The 23910-nt window shown below is 47.4% G+C and overlaps 1 long non-coding RNA gene across 1 annotated transcript in view; it reads right to left on the bottom strand.

Moving 5' to 3' along the window:
* Positions 1–8348: 8348 nt before the first annotated feature.
* LOC144771671 (uncharacterized) overlaps positions 8349–23910 on the bottom strand; it is a 115373-nt gene continuing 99811 nt past the window's right edge. Inside the window, exon 3 of the long non-coding RNA XR_013599422.1 lies at positions 8349–8495. This is a non-coding gene — a long non-coding RNA (uncharacterized LOC144771671). The remainder of the gene's footprint in view (positions 8496–23910) is intronic.

Here is a 23910-nt window from a genome sequence, read left to right as displayed (position 1 = left end):
CATCAGGATTCAAGCAAGCCGGGCCGAAGACGGCTGAAATGCCAGAAACCGGTCCCCGGAAGCTTGTTTCCTTCCCAGTGTAAGAATTGGCTTTTGTAGTCTGGTCTGCCCTGTTCCCATGATGCACTGGGCCAGGGACAGACTAATTTGCATACAGCCAGGTTCTGAAACTGGGATGGTGCAATGAGCTAAAAAACGGTGTTGGATTTAGCCCTGATCTCTTGACTGGGTGAGAGTATTCTGCTTAATTCAGAGACTCTGTCCATCACCACCCCTTGTTGTAAATATTTTTGTCCACCCTAAGCGTGGAAGGGTATACTCAGATGTGAGTCCCTTGCTCATTGCACCATCAGGATTCAAGCAAGCCGGGCCGAAGACGGCTGAAATGCCAGAAACCGGTCCCCGGAAGCTTGTTTCCTTCCCAGTGTAAGAATTGTCTTTTGTAGTCTGGTCTGCCCTGTTCCCATGATGCACTGGGCCAGGGACAGACTAATTTGCATACAGCCAGGTTCTGAAACTGGGATGGTGCAATGAGCTAAAAAACGGTGTTGGATTTAGCCCTGATCTCTTGACTGGGTGAGAGTATTCTGCTTAATTCAGAGACTCTGTCCATCACCACCCCTTGTTGTAAATATTTTTGTCCACCCTAAGCGTGGAAGGGTATACTCAGATGTGAGTCCCTTGCTCATTGCACCATCAGGATTCAAGCAAGCCGGGCCGAAGACGGCTGAAATGCCAGAAACCGGTCCCCGGAAGCTTGTTTCCTTCCCAGTGTAAGAATTGGCTTTTGTAGTCTGGTCTGCCCTGTTCCCATGATGCACTGGGCCAGGGACAGACTAATTTGCATACAGCCAGGTTCTGAAACTGGGATGGTGCAATGAGCTAAAAAACGGTGTTGGATTTAGCCCTGATCTCTTGACTGGGTGAGAGTATTCTGCTTAATTCAGAGACTCTGTCCATCACCACCCCTTGTTGTAAATATTTGAATCATGAAAGTAGCAGGTATCTGTTCAAGGTTTCACATAAGAATGGAGCTGTTGAATTTTCTGTAACCACCAATGAAACCTTCACTGTAACTGCCAGATCTCGACATTCCAGTGCCAAAGGCTGTCATTTCAGTACCAGCAGAGTTTAATGACGGTGCTTAATTTGTAAAATAAGAAAATGCTGGTGCTAAAGATTTCTCAGAAGAATGGGGTCATTGTTATCAAAGGTCGAGGTGGTGAATACTAAGGCTGTGTTGTCTTGATTTCACCTCATGCCTCTCGCATTCACCACCAGAACTCCCTGCCCCTTTACCTCACACTTTCACGTTCATTTTCCTCCTCTTTCTACCATTGTCACTATTTTTCCATTTTTCGCTTCCTCCTTCTTTTCCCTTCTTGTATTTTCTCTCTTACTCTGGATCAGATTATGTTAAGAAAAAATAAGTGCTAGTACCTAAAATAAGTGTTGGTGGGTCCGACCAGCAAACACTAGCTAGAAATAAAGATTGCAATACTTTAAATGGGACAGGACTGGTAATTCGCTATAAAACCTTATATATTCAATTACGAAGTGCCTGCCCTGTTCAAAAGCCAGCAATACATTTAATGAACCGATTTTCAATATATCAGGCACTGTTCAGCAGAAGTACATTACTCTATGTGGGAACAGATACTCCAAAACATAACTATTTTTAGTGGCACAGCACTGACAACATCAATATAAGCAACAAAGAGTATGTCACTCCCCAGAACAATAGCAACTCTTCTTTCTTGTACTTTTGGGGGGCCCTACATAAGCACCTGGTGTATATTTCTATCCTCATCTGTTTTTAACCCACACCAGTGCTTATGCATGTATAAATTAGTAGCGTAAATCAGTTATCAAGTCTGAGGATCTCTGATGATGGTGAGCATGAGAGAGAAAGGGAAAGAGCAACTAAGTGAGATAGAACAGAAAAGAGAGGAATGGAATACGAGGCAGAGTGTGATGGAGATCAAATGAAGGAGAGAATTAGAGGGAGAGATTGCTCTGTTTTCCTATGTAGCGTGAAATGACAAAACGTGCTTTGGCAACCGCTATGTAAAAGCAAAATAACAACAATGCACTCTCTAATTTCATGCCCTGAAAGTACTAATTCAATAATTCACATTTGCATTGTTAGTATGCTGAGCTATATAGAGAAGTTATTTAATAATAATGTTATTAACCACCCAAAGGCAATTTAGGTTGTGCCACACAACATACAGTGGGCCATAGTAACATTGATACTATAGAACACAAAAGGTCTGGACTAGATACTCAGAGTTGTGTGTCTTAGCTGCCACGCACTTGGAGGTGTTAGGAATTACAAATACTCGGTTATGCAGGTATGAATCTTGGCTCACGCTCTTACAGGCGCAACACTCACGGGGACTCGAGAGAAGAGAACAACACTCTGCGCCGAGTCAGAGAGGTCATTATTTCATGAATGCAATATGTGAAGTGCAGACGTGTGTAGACCCGGCCCTGATACGCAAGTGCCGGTGCTAAGCACCGGAAAGCACTGGCACAAATTAAGCACTGATTAATGAATGGTGTAAAGTATAACCAATGAGACGTTGAAACAAATAAAATATGCACAAAGAAACACTGGAACAAATATAATAAACGTCTATATGTACTTATTGTCAGTGTGACTAAAAAAGTGGGATTTTTTAACTATTAATAGATGCCTATAGTCAGTGTAGCTAAAAAGGTAGGATCACCGGTGGCATCAACTCGAGCACGGGTAGGGGAGACAAGGAATGAGTCATTGAATTAAGAATGTTATTAAAGTTGCACAATACAGAGCACATGGAGAGCTAAATCCAGTATGGATGTGTTCTGGAAAAACGTTATGGGTTTTATATACTCAGGGTGGGCTCAACTTGAGCTATATAGATAAAGTAAAATTATGAGTTGCTTGCAGGTTTGGGGGTTGTACGTCTTCAGAAAACTAAATGGTTGATTCAAGTCCTGTCTGTGATAGGGGACCAACATTTTAAAGCAGGAGTTTCAAAGTTTATGCTGATCTTTCCATACTTTAACTTCTCTGTAGGCATGTTTGCAAGTTACACTGCAGCTGAAATTAGTCTGTTCCTTGTTTTCGGGTTTAGCAGAGGAGATGTCCTGCCTCCCACTGCAGCTGAAGCATTTCAGCTTTACGAATGTAACCCCATCCCGGGAGGGTTAGGTCTTCCCAAAAAAGGAGACAACGTTTTTTCTTTTTAAATTACACAAGCAGACGCCCACCGGGCTCAAAGGGATTCAAGTTGCAAAAAGAAGAATGCCAGCCATGTGTTTAAACAGCCTGCAAATTGCTTGTCTTGACACTAAATAGGGTTATAAATAAAAATGTATGTATTCATTAGTAATGTGACTTTTCTGTCTTTGTTCCCTTTTATTATCAGCCATGGATCATTCAAGCTGCCCTAGAACACAATTAAAAGTGCTTTCCATATATATTTGCAATTCGAAGTATGCACAGACAAGTGCTGACAATACAGCTTTAGGTGACTGCTTATATTTGGGGACATCAAAATAATGAGCTGGCAAAACTAATCACAAAACTGGAAGTTTGTTGCAAGATCAGCACATTTATTTCCTCCACCCTCGATCCCTGGATGCCATAATAGCAATAGTTTAACTTATATCTCAAACCCTACGCTGCCGTCAATAATATGCTAAGTTACTTCAAGTGTCTGGGAATGCACCTTGCATTCAGACAACTGGATCCTCATTCTCGTCCTTCACTTTCACGCTCACCCTGCACTCACAGCGATCACATTGCACTCACACTGATCCCCATGCACTCACACCATTCACTCCCTCACCCTGCAGTCATACAATCACACTACTCAACCTGCACACATGTGGCATGTCACTCAACTGCCCCCCTCACTGCTTAATCTGCAGTCTCACTCAAATAAGCCCATCCCTAACCATTCATTAATTCATCCCACTCTGCACTTACATCTGCACCCAAATTCATATGGTCACCTCACGCACCCTAGAGTCACTCCTCTTACCATACTCTCAAACTGTCGTATGGCTCACGTGCACTCACATGGGCCCTTCTGCCACCCACACAGCGCAGAGGTTTTAAAAAGTTTGAAAATAATTTGCCGGATATGGCTCGGGATATGCGTGTGGCAGTCGATTATGTAGTGTACCAGATTCCAGAAATTTCTGTCAGGTAGAGGTGGGCCCAACATCTAAAAAAATTCAGCTGGGGGGGGGGCTCAACTTCCAAAAGTTTGAAGACCTCTGCCTTAGATGATATGTGTAGACCTTTGAAAATAATATCTGAAGAAAGCAAAAATATAAAAGGGAAATTTTATATGAACTCAAAAATACTGAAAGAAAATAATAATAATTAGTACAATTATAAGCAGGCGCTAGCAATTGTGTTCTGTCTGGTTCTGATAAAAGGTGTTCATTATTACCTAACTCAATGTACTCACAGATGGTAATGATTGACAAAGGAAGATCACTGGAACATGACAGTCAGTGAAATAACATCGATTAAAAGAATGTTTGGCTCTATATACTTTGGTCAGAGTTTAGAAAGAGCTCTCTTTGAGCTGATTCAGATGTGTGTGCATGAAGAAAGGGCTAGGCGGATTGACAGTTTAGACCACCAAAAAAAGTAACCTTCAGGAGTAGTTCCACATAGGTATCCTGACAGGACAAAGAATCAGACGCCCACTCTGACGTAAAATACAAATATATTCAATTAAACAAACTCCAAATGAGACTAAACTAAAAAAAAAAAAAAAACAGGAAAAGTAATAGTTATGCCTAATTGATTTAGGCCTAACCAATTTTTTAAGAATTCTTAAGTCCAGAGAATCGTCTCACGAACGGGATCAGTATCAAAGGCTTATCTTCAGATCTTTTTGGCAATGAAAATACCGAAGGATATGACAGATGGCACCCTCAATGCCAAATTATTATTATTCCAGAGATAGCTGAAATATTTACTGTTTCAGTGTCGCTTCCAATTATAATCCGTTTGTGGCTTCAAGTTTTGTTCATAAAGTGATGTGAATTTATTACCAGACTTGCATAATCGATTATTCTGCTTTTCTGTGCACCTTATTTACTTGTGTGGCACAAAGTGCTTAATTCCCACATCGAAGTAGTGTATATTGTAGCATTCTTGGATGTCACATTTTTATGGTTTACCTTTCTTATCACAATTAACTGGATACCTCTCGATATCATTCTTGCTCGTCATTCGTTGCAACCTTGCACTATGTAAATCACTCTATCGCCCATCTGCGTTTTGTTTGATCCATAGAAACCCGCAGATAAATACATATGATAAGTGACGGTCTGGAAACAGGTTTAAATGCTTCATCAAAACTGACTGGAGTGGAATTTCATGAGTTTATTTCTAAAGAAAATATTTAGGTTGAAATAGGATGCGCCCATACATACATTCGCAAACCACTCATTACTTTCTTTCAGCCCAGAGAGTACTTTCAATTCGAAAGAAAACATCGAGGTTAAAGCACCGCTAAGTACCACTAAAACTATAATTGCATTTACTTTCAGAAGCATAATTATCATTTTGACATCTTACTGTGTTCCTTCAGCGAGTGCGGTAAAAAAGTGTATTCTTTTTTAGTTTGGTGTCAATAACTTATCCTTTGGATATAGCTCTTTAAAACTAACGAGATAGAAATATAATATTCAGATAAAACATATTCCTTTTAATTTAAAGTATTTTCAAAATGTGTTTAAATAGCTTGCAGCGATTGTATGTGGAAGTATCAACTACAAAACACCGAGAAGGTAAGTGCACATAGGTAAGTATAGATTTACTATTCTTAACTCCACATCTGCATATGGGTATTTATAGGGACCAAAATATTTAGGACCAAGCTATTGTATGTGTAAGTATAGGGTTAGTTTATTTACTTCCACATCATATATATATATATTACCTACTGGCGGTCGCCAGTAGGTAGTTATAGTTAGGATCGTTTTCCATAGGAAATCCGCAACATTCTATTGGGAATAACTTTGGCGCCGAATGAGGGATCTGCCTGTAATTTTCCTTAACTTTGCCTCGCTGCACTCTGCTCCTTCCCTGAAAGTTTCGGGGGGATCCGTCAAGCGGGGGCCGAAATAAAAGGGGGGGTCCCAAAACGTGTTTTCCCCATGTTAATTTCCATAGGGCGGTTGGACTCACTTTTAGCCTGAACGGCTGAATGGATTTCCACCTAACTTGGCAAAATTGTAGGGACTGTTACCCCGATGTGCCTTTGCTATGTCTCAAGATATAGGCTCCAGTGGTTTTTACGAAAATTAACTTTGAAAAAATATATATTGGGCTACATTGGGCTATATATATGTTAGAGCCCAAATGTAGCCCAATGTAGCCCAAAGATGGCCACCAGAGACAAAAAAAACAAATGTAGCCCAAATATCAGCCAGATGTAGCCCAACTATAGCCCAATGACAGAATGTCCCAGAGTGTTCTAAAGAACAACTAGAGCGCTAACAGTCTTACTTATGACAAAAGTATGGCACACCTGAAGTCATCTTGATTGGAATAAAGTGTTAACACTTAAAACATTTAATTTGCAAAGGAACAAAATGAGGGGGTTCATTTTGCCATAGAAATTATGATTAGTGCTGAAGAAAGAAAAATTAGGGCACATTTTGAGTGACTTCTCAAATCCTCTTATATTTCATTAAAAAAATTCTGATATGAAGTCTCCCAAGATGGCCACCAGAGACAAAAGAGCCCAAATGTAGCCCAAATATCAGCCAGATGTAGCCCAACTATAGCCCAATGACAGAATGTCCCAGAGTGTTCTAAAGAACAACTAGAACGCTAACAGTCTTACTTATGACAAAAGTATTGCGCACCCGAAGTCATCTTGATTGGAATAAAGTGGTAACACTTAATACATTTAATTTGAAAAGGAACAAAATGAGGGGTTTCATTTTGCCATAGAAATTTTATATATATATATATATATATATATATATATATATATATATATATATTCACTGAAAAAAAACATAGGTTTCACACCAGTTATAGTTAGGAATTAGCATTTAAAAAACCTATTAAATTCACTGAAAAAACCATAGGTTTCACACCAGTTATAGTTAGGTGGAAATTTTACTCACATAAAACCATTGAAATTCCCACGTTATAGTTAGTTGGACTCACTATAACTTGCGCGTGCAATGCACTGCTGATGACGTCACATATTACATCACTCATGACATGGTCAGTGACATCACTCATGACATCTCAAATGCGTTTCGGCTTACACCTTTTTCAATACTTGCTTTCGCAATCGTATCATGGGTGAAATTGAGTCTCACATTGCATTATGCACTCCTATTAGGAGAGGAAACACAGCACATAGGTATCGACTGTTGCTGACCTTATTTAAATACATATCCTGCAGCAGCCCTCTTTTAGTGGTGAATGTCCATGATTGCAAATGGTTCTACCCCCTTTCTGTCATCATTTGCCATTAATGCCATTTTTATCGCTAAGTCATAAATTCGAAATCTGGCAGAGGAACAGATAAGTAGAATTGCAATATCCCCCCACATGGATGGCCACATTTGTAAAGTCCTCGCTCCATTATCCCTCACATTGGGTTGGTGCTAAGCCTCATAAGAAGTCACAGTAAGCCCACATGAAGCTCTGTATTTATCCCCATGCCATAGCCACAATAATATATCTTTTAGCTACACATCCATAAGGGTCGGTTTTTAGCTTTGCACATTGCAGTTTAAAAACTGCTGATACATATTGACGGAACATGTGCTTATTTGACTTTGACGTGGCGGTTCTGGCAATTGCATATTCCCAAAACAACAAGCCCACCTTCCTGCAATTTAACCAAACTCAAGGATATATCCGGTTGGTCTGCATTCAACAAACACCAAACCATTGCTTTTAATTCTGGCATAACAAGGACCAGCATGCAAAGTGCTGATAAATCAGCACCATGAATTGCCACGCACTGTCTAATAATCATACCTAATACAGAAAAGGCTGAACTCTTGAAAAAACATACGGAGAACCAACGATGGACAAATGGTCAAAATGGATTGGACACTAACTGTCCATAACGATGCAAATAGCAAGTTGCATAATCAGCTTGCAAAAGGCATGTGTTGTAATGAGAACAATTGCGATTCTCCTATTACCATGTCTAGAGAATCTAGATTTCATTAAAGACACGGAGGCTGACATTATGCAATGACTTTTAATGCAGTTCCAAGCAGCCGCATGAGTCATAATACAAAGGTTCCAAAAGAACATTGAAACAAGCTAAGAAACATAACATGACAACCATCTGCCTCTTTTAAATCAGGCGAAGAGAAGATAAAGAAGATCCAATGAAACAGCACGAATGAAAAACTCGAAGGCTGACATCCAAAGGAGATGTGAAGAAGATAACCAACCAAGGGGATATCCACAAACGTAGTTCACGAAGAAGGATTATCTGAAAAGAAAGAAAGAAATGAAAAATTGTGACCAAAGGCTTCACAGACAAATCAAGATAACTACAAAATTGAATCAAGGTATAACATGTCAATGAGAAACAGTTGAAACAATTGAAACAACATGTCAATGAGAAACAGATGAACAATCAAACTATAAGTGAGAATAAACAAGGAGTCACCAAACAGGGGAATGGGACGGGAGGGATAATGTCAGCCTCTGTGTCTTTAATGAAATCTAGATTCTCTAGGCATGGTAATAGGAGAATCGCAATTTCATTACAAGAACTGAGGCTACACAATGCATGTTGGTGGCCTTCTAAAACGACATTAGACATGTGTTCAATTGGTTTACAATAGTGTCTAGCAAAGGTACTAGCGTTAGACCAGTCAGCAGCTTTAAGAATATCATCCAACTTACCTCCAGATCATAGTGACTTACTCGCCATAGCACCTCTAAGTGAATGAGCTTGAAACTTGGCTATGTTAATACCTGCTAAATTCATAGCAGACTTAATCCACCGAGCAATGGGAGAAGAGGAAATGGCTTTATGGGTTTTAACAAAGAAAATAAGGAGTTGATTCTCATTAATAGGTCACAGGTTAGACATTTTTTGATCATACGCTTTCATACATTCAACTACACAAAGTTTCGGGCAACGGTCGAAACGAGGATAAAAGATTGATCGAAGAGCCAGGTCTTGAGAAGTCTTCTGAAGGCCAGCAGCTCCTGAGTCTGTCGTAGACTGGTAGGGAGAGCGTTACAGGTCTTGGCGGTGAGGTAGGAGAAGGATCTGCCGCAGGCGGTGGTTTTTCAGATACGAGGAACTGTGGCGAGGGCGAGGTTGGCTGAGCGGAGGCTTCGGGTGGGGATGTGGAAGCTGAGTCAGTTGTTGAGGTATGTAGGTCCGGTGTTGTGTAGTGCTTTGTGTGCATGGGTGAGGAGTTTGAAGGTGATCCTCTTGTTGACGGGGAGCCAGTGCAGGCCTCTCAGGTGGGGTGTGATGTGGTTGCGTCGGGGTCGTCGAGGATCAGACGTGCCGAGGCGTACTGGATTCGTTGTAGTCGTCTCAGGAGCTTGGTTGTTGTTGCTGTGCAGAGGGCGTTCCCGTAGTCTAGTCTGCTGGTGATGAGGGCCTGGGTGACGGTTATTCTCGTGTTGGGAGGGATCCACTTGAAGATCCTGCCGAGCATTCGGAGGGTGTTGAAGCAGGATGCAGAGACGGCATTGACTTGCCTGGTCATGGAGAGGGTGGAGTCGAGGATGCGTGCATGGTCTGTGCGTGCGTGGTCTGTGGGTTCCGGGGCTGTGCCTAGCGATGTGGGCCACCAAGAGTCGTCCCAGGCTGATGGGGTGGGTCCGAGAATGAGGACCTCCGTTTTGTCTGAATTCAGCTTCAGTCTGCTGTCCTTCATCCAGTCGGCTACGGCCTTCATTCCTCTGTGGAGGTTGGCTTTGGCGGTGTGGGGGTCTTCGGTGAGGGATATGATCAGCTGGGTGTCGTCGGCGTAGGAGATGATGTTGAGGTTATGTTGTCGTGCGACGTGGGCGGTGCCATGTAGATATTGAACAGTGTCAGGCTAAGGGAGGATCCCTGTGGGACGCCGCAGATGATCTCGGTGGTTTTCGAGCGGAAGGGTGGTAGGCGGACGCTCTGGGTTCTGCCGGAGAGGAAGAAAGTGGTCCAGGCTAGGGCCTTCTCTTGGATTCCGGCGTCATGGAGGCGCGCTGATAGGGTGCGGTGGCAGACTGTTTCAAAGGCAGCTGAAAGGTCCAGGAGGATGAGGGCGGCTGTTTCTCCTTTGTCCATCAGGATCCTGATGTCGTCAGTGGCGGCGATGAGGGCGGTCTCGGTGCTGTGGTTACTGCGGAAACCGGATTGGGAAGGGTCCAGGATGTTGTTGTCTTCGAGGTAGCGGGTAAGCTGTTTGTTGACAATCTTCTCTGTCACTTTTGCCGGGAACAGGAGCAGGGAGATGGGTCGGAAGTTTTTGAGATCCTTGGGGTCCGCCTTGGGTTTCTTCAGAAGGGCGTTGATCTCGGCGTGCTTCCAGCTTTCTGGGAAGGTTGCTGTCTCGAAGGAGCTGTTGATTGTTTTCCGGAGGTGGGGCACGATAGTTGTGCTGGCTTTGTTGAAGACGTGGTGAGGGCAGGGGTCGGAAGGGGATCCGGAGTGGATGGAGTTCATGGTTTTGGTGGTGTCTTCGTCGCTGACGGACCAGGCGGTCAGGCGGCTGGTGCGGGTAGTGGTCGCGGGGGTGGTGTACTCGGTGGTGGATGCGGGGGTCTGGGAGTTGAAGCTGTCATGGATGTCGGTGATCTTGCGGTGAAAGAAGGGGGCCAGGGAGTCGCACAGGTCTTGTGATGGTGGGATGTCGTTGGTGTTGGAGCTGGGGTTGGAGAGTTCTTTCACAATGCTTTGGTGTTGTGTGCGTTGTTGTCTAGGCGGTACTTGAAGGCGGTCCTCTTGGCGGTCCTGACAAGTTGGTGGTGTTTGCGGGTGGCGCTCTTGTGGGCTGTGTGGCTGTCTGGTGTTCGGTCGTGGAGCCATTACTTCTCCAGTTTCCGACAGGTGTGCTTGGAGATCCGGAGATCCTGTTGGTGTGGTTGGTTGTGGAGAGGGGCGAGGGTGTTGGCGCAGTCGTTGATCCACTGTTTGAGGTTGGTCGCAGCGGTGTCGGGGTCGGTAGGGTCGGCGGGTGGTCTCAGGTTGAGGGTAGTCAGTTGGTCCTTGGTGACCTTGCCCCAGCAGCAGCGTGGCAGCTGTTTGGTGCGGTGGTGTGTGGTGGGTTTGCTGAAGGTGAAGTGGCACATCTGTGGTCGGTCCAGTGGGGTTCGGTGGTGTGGTTGAAGGAGACGTGGGGGCTTGTGGAGAAGATGGGGTCCAGCGTGTGTCCAGCGGCGCGGGTGGGTGTCGTCATGAGCTGTTTGAGTCCGAGGTTGGCGAGGTTGTTGATCAGGGCGGTGGAGTTGGCGTCGTTGTTGTTCTCGAGGTGGAAGTTCAGGTCCCGAGGAGGATGTAGTCCGTCAAAGCGAGGGCGTGGGTGCTGACGAGGTCGGCAATGGTGTCCCTGAACTGTGGTCTTGGTCCGGGCGGTCTGTAGACGAGTGTTCCTTAGAGGGTCGTGTTGGGGTCGGTGTGGACCCGGAAGTGCATGTGCTCGGCAGTGGTGAGGGTGTCGTCCGTGTTGGTCGAGACTCTGAGGGTGTCCATGTGGATGATGGCGATACCCCCTCCAGCTCTGTTGGTGCGGTCTCTGCGGGGGATCTTGTAGCCCTGTGGGATGGCTATGGCGATGTCTGGTGCCGAGGTGGCGTTCAGCCAGGTCTCCGTCAGGAACGACACGTCGGGGGCGGTAGAGTCTAGGAGGTCCCAGAGTTCGATGGCGTGCTTGCAAGCGGAGCGGGTGTTGAGGAGGATGCAGCGGAGGTGATTGGGTTCTCTGGTTGGTGGTTTGGTGGGCTGGATGCTGGTGAATCTGCAGATCCGGCAGGTGAAGGGCCCTTGGGTGTGCTTCGGGGTGGCCCGGTAGCAGGGGTGGTCTCGTCCGGTGTTGAGTGCGTGGAGGGTGCTGGAGTCGTAGTGCAGTCTGGCGTTGCGGGGGGCACGGGGTCTGGTGGTCCTGGCGCTGAGCGCGGTCCAGGCGCGAACGGGCTTGCCGCGCCAGCGGCGTGTCCGCTGTGCGGTCTCCATATGAGGGTCAGAGGGAGGGAGGAGCAGCTGGGAGGTGGGAGCGGGGCGGCCAATGGCCGCAGGGGGGCGGGGCTGCAGTGATGCAGCGGCGGGAAGAACGGCGGGGACAGGGAAGGCAGGGGAACAGAAAACAAAGGATGGGCACTTAACAAAACAAATCGAACAAACAGCAGCAGGCGGGGGGAAAAGGAGAGGGGGCACGGGGGCAAAACGGGCACAGGGGTACGGAGAAAAACAAAGGAAGGGCACTGACTAAACAAACAAAAAATCGGCAGCTGAAACAGAACTCAGTTGTGATGTAGGCGGGCCAGCACGAGCGGATCACAGGTCACACAGGGGGCTGAGTGGCGGTGAGAGGAGTGACCTGCCTGGTGACAGGGTCAAAGGTCGCTCTCTCTAGCGCTGCGCGGCCTCCATATGAGGGTCAAAGGGAGGGAGGAGCAGCTGGGAGGTGGGAGCGGGGCGACCAATGGGGAACAGGGGGGCTGCCGCAGGGACGCAGCGGCGAGAAGAACGGCGGGGACAGGGAAGGGGGGAAAGGAAAGCGGGGGAAAGGGAGAGGGGGCACAGGGGCAACGGGCTCAGGGGTACAGAAAACAAAGGATGGGCACTTAACAAAACAATCCGAACATACAGCAGCAGGTGAAACAAGCATTAGAAATGCAATCGGGCTCGGATTTATTTGAGTTTGAGCTAATGGCATTGTAAATGCCAATGTCTTTTTGCCATGTGTTATGGAGTGTGTGCATGTGGTGTGTAGTGGAAGTATGTTGGTTGAATTGTAATTTTACCAATGGTGGCATGCTGTGCTTTATATGAATATGTTTAAAAGTAAAGTGTACCATACTGCGATTGCTTGGTGGAAAAGTGCACTGCCGGCTGGAGGTGTGTGTGCCTGGTGGAAGGGTGCACTGACGGCTGGTGGGTGTGTGCTTGGTAAAAGCGTGCACAGATGGATGATGGCTGTTGGTGTTTGTGCATGGTGAAAGCATTCATTGACGGCTGGGGGTGTGTTGTTGTGTGTGTTGTTTTCTGTGTGCTGGTGAGTCTGTGGGGGTGAGCCTGGGGAGTGAGTGTGGTGGTGAGTGTGTTGTGTTGAGTGGTGACAAGTGTGTGGTGTTGAGAGACTGAGGTGTGTGGTTTGTGTGTGCGTTATGTGTGTGTGGTGTATGTGTGTGTGGTGTTTTCTGCACACTCACACACTGCCCCGTAACATTCACACACTGCTCACCCGCACACTCCCAATGTCACCCTGCATAGTCACACACTGTCACATAGTCACACACTCAGCAGCACACAGCACTCAACAACACTCTGCCCTCAACAGCACTCTGCCCTCAACAGCACTCTGCAATCAACAGCACTCAACAGCACTCTGCCCTCAACAGTACACAGCACTCTGCCCTCAACAGCACACAGCACTCTGCCCTCAACAGCACACAGCACTCTGCCCTCAACAGCACACAGCACTCGGCCCTCAACAGCACACAGCACTCTGCCTTCAACAGCACACAGCACTCGGCCCTCAACAGCACACAGCACTCAACAGCACACAGCACTTTGCCCTCAACAGCACACAGCACTCTGCCCTCAACAGCACACAGCACTCTGCCCTCAACAGCACACATCACTCTGCCCTCAACAGCACACAGCACTCAACAACACACAGCACTGCACTCAACAGCACTCTGCCCTCAACAGCACTCTGCCCGCAACAGCACTCTGCCCTCAACAGCCCTCTGCCCTCAACAGCACTCTGCCCTCAACAGCACTTAACAGCACTCTGCCCTCAACAGCACTTAACAGCACTCTGCACTCAACAGCATTCTGCACTCTGCACTCAACAGGATTCTGCACTCTGCACTCAGCAGCATTCTGCACTCTGCACTCAACAGCACTCTGCACTCAACAGCACTCTGCACTCAACAGCACTCTGCACTCAACAGCATTCTGCACTCAACAGCACTCTGCACTCAACAGCACTCTGCACTCAACAGCACTCTGCACTCAACAGCACTCTGCACTCAACAGCACTCTGCACTCAACAGCACTCAACAGCACACTGCACTCAACAGCACTCTGCATTCAACAGCACTCTGCACTCAACAGCACTCTGCCCCCAACTGCACTCTGCCCCCAACAACACTCTACCCCCAACAGCACTCTGCCCCCAACAGCACTCTGCCCCCAACAGCACTCTGCCCCCAACATCACTCTGCCCCCAACAGCAGTCTGCCCTCAACATCACACAGCACTCACCAGCACACAGCACACACTATCAACAGCACACATCACTCTGCACTCAACTGCACTCAGCACTCAACAGCACTCAACTGCCCTATGCCCTCAACAGCACTCTGCCCTCAACAGCACTCTGCCCTCAACAGCACACAGCACTCAACAGCACACAGCACACAGCACTCAACAGCACTCAACAGCACACAGCACTCTGCACTCAACAGCACTCTGCACTCAACAGCACACAGCACTCTGCACTCAACAGCACTCAACAGCACTCTGCACTCAACAGCACACAGCACTCTGCACTCAACAGCACTCTGGCCTCAACAGCACTCTGGCCTCAACAGCACTCTGGCCTCAACAGCACTCTGCCCTCAACAGCACTCTGCCCTCAACAGCACTCTGCCCTCAACAGCACTCTGCCCTCAACAGCACTCTGCCCCCAACAGCACTCTGCCCCCAACAGCACTCTGCCCCCAACATCACTCTGCCCTCAACAGCACTCTGCCCTCAACAGCACTCTGCCCTCAACAGCACACAGCACTCATCAGCACCCAGCACATAACAGCACTCAACAGCACACAGCACTCAACAGCACACAGCACTCAACAGCACACAGCACTCAACAGCACACAGCACTCAACAGCACTCTGGCCTCAACAGCACTCTGGCCTCAACAGCACTCTGGCCTCAACAGCACTTTGCCCTCAACAGCACTCTGCCCTCAACAGCACTCTGCCCTCAACAGCACTCTGCCCTCAACAGCACTCTGCCCCTAACAGCACTCTGCCCCCAACAGCACTCTGCCCCCAACAGCACTCTGCCCCCAACAGCACTCTGCCCCCAACAGCACTCTGCCCCCAACAGCACTCTGCCCCCAACAGCACTCTGCCCCCAACAGCACTCTGCCCCCAACAGCACTCTGCCCCCAACAGCACTCTGCCCTCAACAGCACTCTGCCCTCAACAGCACTCTGCCCTCAACAGCACTCTGCCCTCAACAGCACACAGCACTCATCAGCACCCAGCACATAACAGCACTCAACAGCACACAGCACTCAACAGCACACAGCACTCAACAGCACACAGCACTCTGCCCTCAACAGCACACAGCACTCATCAGCACACAGCACTCATCAGCACCCAGCACATAACAGCACTCAACAGCACACAGCACTCAACAGCACACAGCACTCAACAGCACACAGCACTCAACAGCACACAGCACTCTGCCCTCAACAGCACACAGCACTCATCAGCACCCAGCACATAACAGCACTCAACAGCACACAGCACTCATCAGCACCCAGCACATAACAGCACTCAACAGCACACAGCACTCAACAGCACACAGCACTCAACAGCACACAGCACTCAACAGCACACAGCACTCAACAGCACACAGCACTCTGCCCTCAACAGCACTCTGCCCTCAACAGCACTCTGCCCTCAACAGCACTCTGCCCTCAACAGCACTCTGCCCTCAACAGCACTCTGCCCTCAACAGCACTCTGCCCTCAACAGCACACAGCACTCAACAGCACACAGCACTCAACAGCACACAGCACTCAACAGGAGTCCTGCTTCTCTGACGTCACAAAAGGGCCAGGAGCCATGCTGCTCTGACGTCACAAAAGGGCCAGGAGCCATGCTGCTCTGACATGAGAAGGAGGGGCAGGAGTCATGCTGCTCTGATGTCACAGAAGGGCCAGGAGTCATGCTGCTCTGATGTCACAAAAGGGCCAGGAGTCATGCTGCTCTGACGTCACAGAAGGGCCAAGAGTCATGCTGCTCTAATGTCACAGAAGAACCAGGAGTCCTGCTTCTCTGACGTCACAAAAGGGCCAGGAGTCATGCTGCTCTGACATCAGAGAAGGAGGGCCAGGAGCCATGCTGCTCTGACGTCGCAGAAGGGCCAGGGGTCATGCTGCTCTGGTGTCACAAAAGGGCCAGGAGTCATGCTGCTCTGACGTCACAGAAGGGCCAGGAGTCATGCTGCTTTGATGTCACAGAAGGACCAGGAGTCCTGCTTCTCTGGCGTCACAAAAGGGCCAGGAGCCATGCTGCTCTGACATGAGAAGGAGGGGCAGGAGTCATGCTGCTCTGATGTCACAGAAGGGCCAGGAGTCATGATGCTCTGATGTCACAAAAGGGCCAGGAGTCATGCTGCTCTGACGTCACAGAAGGGCCAAGAGTCATGCTGCTCTAATGTCACAGAAGAACCAGGAATCCTGCTTCTCTGACGTCACAAAAGGGCCAGGAGTCATGCTGCTCTGACGCCACAGAAGGGCCAGGAGTCATGCTGCTCTGACGTCAGAGAAGGGAAGAACAGGGAGTCGGACTCGGTGGTCACGCGAATAGCTCTCACCCAATGAGACTATTACAGACAATCTTTCATTACAGATTTCATGCATTCCAATAGTGTTCATGCTAATTAATAATTGTGTCAAAAGTGATTCTGGAGCGCGGACTCCCCTGCCCTCGTGGCTGTTCTGATGGTATGCGCAGCCGGCCGCCTGTTGAATTTTGACCTTGCCCCTCGCACCCCCCTCACCCCGCCCCTAGCGCCGCCCTTTTCCCAGACCCTGAGCCCTGCCGCTGGGAGTCCCGTAGAATCTGGTTTTATAAGTTGGGACCACATTCCCGAGCTTCATCCCATGGTGACAAATTGTGGGGGCCCGCAGTGGGTCCCCTGGCAGCCTGCCCATGCCAGCGGGGTGGGGCAGAGCTCTGGGGGGAGTTAGGGCCTGCGCGGAGGCCCGCACACGCATTTTACCGCAAGCGCCTTTTCAAAGGTGGACACTGGTAGATAAACGCGGCGCTGTTACTCATTATCTCTTAACGAGACCCGAGGCCCCCGTAAAAAACACACCACATCTGGCTCTCTTCCCCGCGTGTCCATTCTTATTTTCTGTAAATGTCTTTTTTATTTATTTATTTCCATGTTCTGCCGGACCACATGTCGTGGGCTGCGTGCCAGCCGGCGCTCTCATGGGTTCCCACGCACTTATTACAGTACAGACACTTTCACAAGTACTAATAAGAGAAAAACTGCTTTCTGCACCATTCATTTGGCTTGCGAAATTACTCAAAGCGTTCGGCAGCAGCGCGGCAGCAGGCGAAACAAACTGATAAACTGCAAAAAATACATCATGCGGATATGCCTTGGGAAATGTGTTACGTATTTAACACATTTTTACAAATAAAACTCTGTATGTGAATACAGTTGTTGTTTAAATAAACGGATCCAGGTATTTTTCACCATTTATGGAACATATTAATTTTGTATCCGACTCTGTGGTCTTTCTCATGGGAAAAGTTGAAAAAATAATGCGCTCTGTTACGCGTTCACTGGTGAAACCCAACGTGGTGCTCTAGGCGTCGCACATTAGTGTGCTTCGTTTGTTAGCTTTGTGCAAAACTTTAGTTTAAAACAGTTCTGTTTTCGTATTTTGCTGCTTACACGAGCAGCAAAAGTAATGTGCTCGATTTTTGCACGTGTGCAGAACTTTACGTAGCGTGTTAGTTTCCCCACAAACGGCCAGGCATATTGTTACATTCAAACGAAAAGTTCGTTCTAAACGGCTTTAGACATGCATTTGCTTCTTTCTGCGAACTTTCTGCGAAAGTACACTTTTGTTAGATTAGGGACGTTAGGCGCAAGGACAGGAGAGAGACCCACTGATTTATCCAGGATCACGCGCTTTTGGAGACGCAACACCCTGATTACAACTCGGGCCTCCTGGTTTAAAAGGTGATTTATGGGTTTGTTTTTTTGCAATCTTGCACGCATTTAGGTCAAGGGCATTAGAGCGATTTACATGAGCACAGATTCAATGTCGTCATGTTATGTTTTTAGGGCTCGGACCAGTTAAGTTTCATGAGGACACAACACTCACCTTTAAAGTTGCTGGGGACGGCCGCTGGTGCAATCTGCAGACTCCAGAGTTCACAGGAGAGGAGGGGCTGGGGCCGAGAGGAGCAGCTCATGCTCGCAGTCCGCAGTCGCAGGCTCCGCTCAGCTAGAAAGGAATTTGAAAAGGAGGACGTGGGGGGGGGGGGGTCCCTCGTCGCCCCTGCGTACACCCAGTACACACAGGCCATGCTTCCCGACTCAGAGGGGGTGGGAGTGGCGCTGAGGAGAGAGGGAGGACATCTGCGAGCTTACCGTGTCACTGTTCTGTTGCATGCAATGGTGTACGCGCTCGCACCATCTGGCTTGCATTACACGGGCACTCTGACAGCTCGTAATTAAGATTAATCACTCTGCCATGCTCGTTCTCGCACACAAAATGCCACATCGGGCACGCGTACATTACTTACAGCCTATCACTTCAAGGCTACTACATACACAGCACAGGGAAGACGAATCACTGACCAGATGACAGAAAACGCTAAGGAATGTGTGGAATTCCTCTCACCAAGGCCCTAGGAGATACTTCTTCTTTTTTTTCTCCTTTAACATTAGTTCTCGAAACTCCTCCCAGTTTCACTGGGGAGGAGTCCGAGCCCTAAAAACGGCCAAAAAACGGCAGCAGAAACAGAACTCAGTCGCGATGTAGGCGGGCCAGCACGAGCGGATCACAGGTCACACAGGGGGCTGCGTGGCGGTGAGAGGAGCGACCTGCCTGGTGACAGGGTCAATGGTCGCTCCAAGCAAGAAGGTTCAAACTTCCCCGACAGGGTCAGGAGGTGAGAATCTCCGTTTACGTCTGTAAGGAGATCCTCTAGAGAAGGTATCAGAAAGGGAAGTTCGCATGTTAGCTCCAGAACTGTGGGAAACCATGCCTGTGACGGCCAGAAGGGAGTTATCAGGACTAGAGAGCATTGGTCTTGTCTCACTTTCTGTAAAACTCTCTAGATCATTGCAAATGGGGGAAAAGCATATGCATTGATCCCTGACCAGGGTTGAAGAAATGTGTTCACTGCTAGAGCACCGGGATCCGGCATCCAGCTGTAGTAATGCTCGAGTTGAGAGGTGAGACGGCTCGCAAAAAGGTCTATCTCGAAAGGACCCCAGATCGAATTCAGCGAGTCAAAAACAGCGACGTTGAGCTTCCAGTCGCTGAAGTCCGAAAGGAATCTGGAATTCCAATCAGCAGAGACGTTTGATTTCCCTGGGCAGTACTCCGCTCTGAGGGCAATTTTGTGTTCTAAGCAGAACATCCAGAGCCTCTTGGCTAGGTTGGAAAGGTCGGCAGATTTCGTACCTCCCAATCGATTGATGTAGGCCACCGCGGAAACATTGTCCATCTTCGAAACGACCGACCTCCCCTGCAGGGAATGCTTGCAGCTCATAGGAGCGTAAAGGCCAGCAATTAGTTATGGAAATTTATGTGGTGAGATGCATCCTCCTGAGACAATATCCCGCCCGTGTTCTGGTCCAGGAGGCATGCACCCCAACCGTGAAGGGAAGCATCCGATTCTAAAATAAAATCTGGTTCTAATCCAAAAATTGCTTTCCCAAATTTATATTTTAGCAGTATCCACACTCACAACAATTCTAATTGTATCATCACACTTATTTGCACGTAAGGAACATATGATTTATTTGACTCTTTGTTGATTAAATGAACATGTTAGAATGAGTACAAATCCCAGCAAAAGGAAGTAGTAAAAAAAGTAACACAAAATCCCAAAAATGGAAAAACGAATATAAACATGGTAGTAGGACTGTAACTCTAGCCCATGAGCACGGTTCAGGGGGAACGTCATGCGCTTGGCGTTTCTCTCTTATTGCATCAAGCAAAACAATATCTTCGCAGTCTAAATCCTTCTCTTTTATGGTGAAGGTCAATGGTAATGATTTTTCTTCTTTTGTTCTTCCCAAAGGAGGAGACATTGGTGGTGGGTATTGCATGAGTGAATCACATATGGTTCTCACACAACTTGTAAACCTATCATAACCATCAACTCATCTTGGTGATAGTTCTTGCACTAAGGTTATGATATTTATATTTTCTCTTTTTTATGAATAATTTTAAAAGAAACGTATGTCTGATGGTAACCTTGTGTCCACGTTTTTTTGCTTTTTAAACATATGGTTGTGAATGCACCTGGGTGCAAGGGAGCACTTCTCAACAATACAAACATTTAGCGCACCATTTTGATGATTATCATATAATTTCAGCCTTGAAAAAGTACAGGTTGGATGAAACATGAGCCGGCTGAATCATCTATATCTTGTATTATCTGATTAACGGTAATCCATGTTTGTGTCAAGACAAAGGGCCTCATTACTATGTCAGGCGGAAACGCTCCGCCCGACACTGTCTCATTTGCGCTTCCGCCCGACTCATTACAATGTGACCGAACACTGTTCGGTTGTAGTCCCATTGAACCTTATGGGAGCCTGTGTTCCGCCCAACTACACAGGCCTCTATGGGGAATTGGAGTGTGTGTGTAAGACCCTGTTGCAGGCACCCCATTGTGCCTGCCGCACAATGCAGGGTTTTACAGGGGGTAACCTTAGGTACCCCCTCAGCGTCCAACCGGAGGATGTAGGGGGCCCTGCTAGGGGCCGTTGGAGTCACTTTCCGACAACATTTTCATGTCGGACAGGTTGACTCGAAAAGGCGGTTGGAAATCAACATCGTAATGGGTCATTTGGAAACACTGTCCGTAGAGGTGCATGATGTGGTTCCGACTGACATGAATACTGCGAGAGCGAGTCGGAACTGATTCAGAATAACCACACGGTTTCCTTTCCGACCGAGAACATCATAATCAGTCGGGCGGATTGTAAACTGACCGAGTTGGTCGGGAAGGTTCCAACGCAGTCTAGGAGATTGTGACTGTCGGGCGAAAGTTTCCCGCCCAATATCGTCATGAGGCCCTTAGTAAAGAAACAGCTTACCATCATTCCATGCATTCTGAAGTTTTTGATTTCAAGTGGAGCAAACAAGGACCAAATGCTACAAAATGGCTGAGATTTAACTGATTAGGGTGCCCTGTTATAGGTTTTTGTATTTACTGGTGTAATGAATCCTCTGTTATTTATTGTTGATACAGTCCAGGAGAGACCCACTGGTCCTGGGTTGAACTGTGGGCAGTCGTCCTTTAGGGCATCAGAAGGCTTGTTCTTCCACTTGTCCATTGTGTTGCTGCTGTCCAATTCCAGTGTCCAACTCCCTGTCTCTCTCTTGAACAGGAGCTTTCATGTGGGGGTGGAAAGTTGTACATAACAGGCCCTCCTGTCCAATCCTAGGGCACCACATCATCCCTCCACCCCTGTTCCAGCATGCTGGGACAATTCAAGATGGCTCTGTCAAGTGGTATTTGCTCATATCTCATCTGAGGCCTCAGATCTGCCACTCAGGCCCTTTTCACACCCATGGGAGCAAGATAGCCAATGGGAAAAAAGCCCTCTTGGCCAATTGGAATGCATTTTTTTGTTGTAATTTGCTTTCCTGAAAGATTCTGGCGATACCAAACCCAAACAAAAAAAAAATGATATCCTTTGGGGGGAGGAGGGGGGGGGGGCAAGCCCCCACTCCCATTTTCCGCTCTTATCTATACCAGCCCCAACTCCCCTTTTGTACTGTTAACCCTTACCCAGCATATACTTACTTATACACAATGTGTGATAACCACTTGTGTTGTAAAATATTGAGCTGTAATGACTCACAGTACAACATACCCTACGTTGTAGATATATGCTGGCAAACTGCAAGTACTGCATGGTTAAAGCCACAACCTTCTGTACAGTTCTTTCATGCATGCATCTGGGAACTGGTTTTGCAGTGGCCTTGAGACTAAGCCAGAGTTCCTAGAGTTTTGCACTGCCAGTTCTTGTCCTTCAAGCACTGTTTTGCTGTGGTGCTCTACTATTAGGGCACGTGGGTTCAGCACAATGGAATATAACAGCCTTTATATTCCATTGTGCATTTTCTAGGACCAGGTTAAATACTCATGGTTGTTATCACATTTACATGAAAACCTTGTGCTCAGGCACAGGAAAATCACCTCAACAAGTCACAATGCACTGTTGTGTTTTCCATTGGTTATTTGTGCTCTAGTCTCTTCTTCCTGGCAACAGGTGCAATTGCTGTCCATTTCGTTCACCTTCTGCAGATGCTGGATGAGAGCTCTGCTCTCTATAAAGTCTGATTGGGCATTGGGTTGGTTAGAAGTCCAAGTCTTGGTCTCAACAGCAGTATCCCTGCTTTCGGCAGTGACCTTCAAGGCAGCCCTCAGACAGCAACACAAGCCTTTCCCTCCAGTCCTTTAGGACAGACACTTCAAGCCTTTTCCACAGTCTTTCTAATGTGGCCCCTGCTTTGGTGAGGACATCAATTCCTCACATAACTGGTGCAATTGATCTTCTGGCTGGGTCCAGGGCTTCCATTAGAAGTCAAGGAAGTCAAAGGTGACCACATTATTATAGATTAAATGGCCAGCTTATATCTAGCTGCAGTGGAAGTTTGGGGAACTAATCGGCCACGCAGACCTTGTACAGGTCTGTTTTTATGGATCCAGTCTGATTCAGTTGCATCTTGCTTAAATTTCAGTTTGGTGTGTTGATAACAAACATCTCATAATATTCTCAGAGGTCTGATCCAATGGTGATGGCAGGCACCCCAATATTGTTACCTGGGATGATGGCTTCTACCCAGTCTTTCTGCCTTTCAGGGACATGTTGCTGGACTTCAGTCCTCTTCTGTAAAACTTGGGAAGTGGTGATGGTCATACAGCCCATCTTCTTTGTAAAGCAGCTAGAAATAGCAAAGACCATTGGCAACAGGCTTTGAAAGAAAAATGCATTCATGTAGTCCACAGGTTAAACTGTTTAAACTAGTGTTGGGACAGGAAAGTCCCTTGCATGGTGGCAGATGTGAATCCTTGCCCTGAGCTCCTCTGCTGCAACTATGTCTGAATCCCTGGTGCTGATTTGTTTGTCATAGGCAAAAACAGATCATGTTTGTGCGCCATGATAGAGGTCTGTCTCAAGGATTGCAGTCTTGTTGGCCTGTGAGTGGCACCCAAAACCCTACCCTCACAGTGGTAAAAACTACCGCCTTTGCCAGGAGGTATGTAGCATGAGTGTGGTGATGGCAGCTTAGCATGTAGTGATCAGTAGAAGTGAATGGGTCTTTTCACCTGTGCCGCTACAGGTTCACTCATGTAAACTTCCACTGCTATGTGGTTAACCACTGTTGGCCTACATCAAGTTAGTATGTTGCGCTGTGCAGCGCATATGTATTTGTATGCATGTGCTGTAGGTATGTGTGCCTGTGAATGATGCAATACATGAAGGATTCTGAGTTCCATTTTGAAAGACCCAGTGCTCTATGGAGGAGCATGTGGAGGTAGAGGAATCCCTGCAGTCAAATTTGTGGATTGCTGTATTTTTGTGAGCTGGATGAGACACACACAGTAGAGGAAGAAGAGCCAGGCTCTTCAGTACATTTCAAAGGGTGCTCTTTGATTTTGGGAGAGGTCCCTGAAAAGGGACCTGGGCACATCCATGAAAGGAGATTGGG

This window comes from Lissotriton helveticus, chromosome 8 (assembly GCF_964261635.1).
Source record: "Lissotriton helveticus chromosome 8, aLisHel1.1, whole genome shotgun sequence".
Classification (NCBI taxonomy): domain Eukaryota; kingdom Metazoa; phylum Chordata; class Amphibia; order Caudata; family Salamandridae; genus Lissotriton; species Lissotriton helveticus.
Note: the sequence above shows the minus strand (reverse complement) of the source record. Positions and strands in the feature narration are given on the sequence as shown.